Source organism: Panthera leo, chromosome B3, assembly GCF_018350215.1.
Source record: "Panthera leo isolate Ple1 chromosome B3, P.leo_Ple1_pat1.1, whole genome shotgun sequence".
In the NCBI taxonomy this organism is placed as follows: domain Eukaryota; kingdom Metazoa; phylum Chordata; class Mammalia; order Carnivora; family Felidae; genus Panthera; species Panthera leo.
This window is the reverse complement of record NC_056684.1, coordinates 109,444,561-109,446,084: the sequence shown is the minus strand read 5'-3', so window position 1 is coordinate 109,446,084 and position 1,524 is coordinate 109,444,561. Positions and strand designations below refer to the sequence as shown.

General features: G+C 46.9%; 1 non-coding gene across 1 annotated transcript; it reads left to right on the top strand.

Moving 5' to 3' along the window:
* Positions 1–951: 951 nt before the first annotated feature.
* On the top strand, positions 952–1,058 carry LOC122223260. The gene has a single exon (XR_006204146.1). It is a non-coding gene; the product is annotated as a U6 spliceosomal RNA (small nuclear RNA).
* Positions 1,059–1,524: the final 466 nt, after the last annotated feature.

Here is a 1,524-nt window from a genome sequence, read left to right as displayed (position 1 = left end):
ACGCGGGGCTCGAACTCGTGAACCACAAGATCATGACCTGAGCCGAAGTCGGACACTTAACCGACTGAGCCACCCAGGTGCCCCAGTTCAATCTTTTTTTGACTACACCCAGCAACATGGTCTTTTATTCATGCACTCATTCCATTCATGGAACCATTTTTTGAAGGCTTATTATATGCCAGGCACTGTGCTAGTTATTTGAAGTACAGTATTAGACAAAAGAGGTCCTTCCATCATGAATCCTCTCATCTAGTGCCCCTGATAACGGGGGTCTGCGGTGAGGTGGGGGTAAAAGTGGAGAAGAGCTTGTTAACTGAGACTGGGAGGAAATGGAAGCATCAAAAGTTGCCAATGTTGTAATTGACTCATCTTAAGTAAGAAGTTTAAACATATTTTAATGGTTACATACAAGCATGACTGCTATTTTCTTTTTTTTTTAAGTTTGTTTGTTTGTTTGTTTGTTTGTTTGTTTGTTTAGAAAGAGAAAGAGAGAGAGCAGGGAGGGGCAGCAAGAGAGGGGGAGAGAGAATCCCAAGCAGCCTCCATGCTGTCAGCACAGAGCTGGATGCAGGGCTTGAACTCACAAACCACGAGATTGTGACCTGAGCTAAAGTCAAGAGTGGGACTGTTAACTGACTGAGCCACTCAGGCACCCCTGATATTTTCCATTTAATTAGAGGAAAGGCAATATGCTGTCTGTTAACATAATGCGGTAGAGTTTATGAGAATGAGGATGTTTGTTTAGAAGTTAATATGGTTCCTCAAAAAATTAAATACAGAATTATGTATCACATGATCTGTCAATCCCATTCTGGGTATATATCCAAAAGAATTGAAAGCAGGATCTCAAAGAGACATCTGCACGTCCATGTTCAGTGCAACATTACCCAGTTGCCAGGGGTAGAAGCAGCCCAAATGTCCATGGACAAGTGAACAGATAAAGAAGATGTGGTGCTCGCTTCGGCAGCACATATACTAAAATTGGAACGATACAGAGAAGATTAGCATGGCCCCTGCGCAAGGATGACACGCAAATTCGTGAAGCGTTCCATATTTTTCTGCCGCCGCCGCCGCCGCTCTGCTGGGTCCAGCCGCCAGGCCCGGGGCTCTGACTTCGCCGGACCAGGGCGCTCTGCGGAGACACCCTCCCTCCTTCCTGGGGGTCCGGGGCGCCTAGCCCGGCGTGGAGGGAGGCTCGGCTCGCGAGGGACAGGGAGGGAGGAGCCTGGAACCGGAGCCAGAGCCACCCGTCGCCGGATCAACAAGACAGGACAGGTTGAGGGGCGTCGGGGAAAAAAAAAAAAAAAGAAGATGTGGTATACACACACACACACACACACACACCACACTGGAATATTATTCAGCCTTAAAAAAGAAGAAATTCTGACACATGCTACAACATGGGTGAACCTGAGTGAAATAAGCCAGTCACGGAAGGACAAATACTGTATGATTCCACTTAAACGAGATATCTACAGTAATCAAGATCATGGGAACAGAAAGTGGCATGGTGGTTGTCAGGGG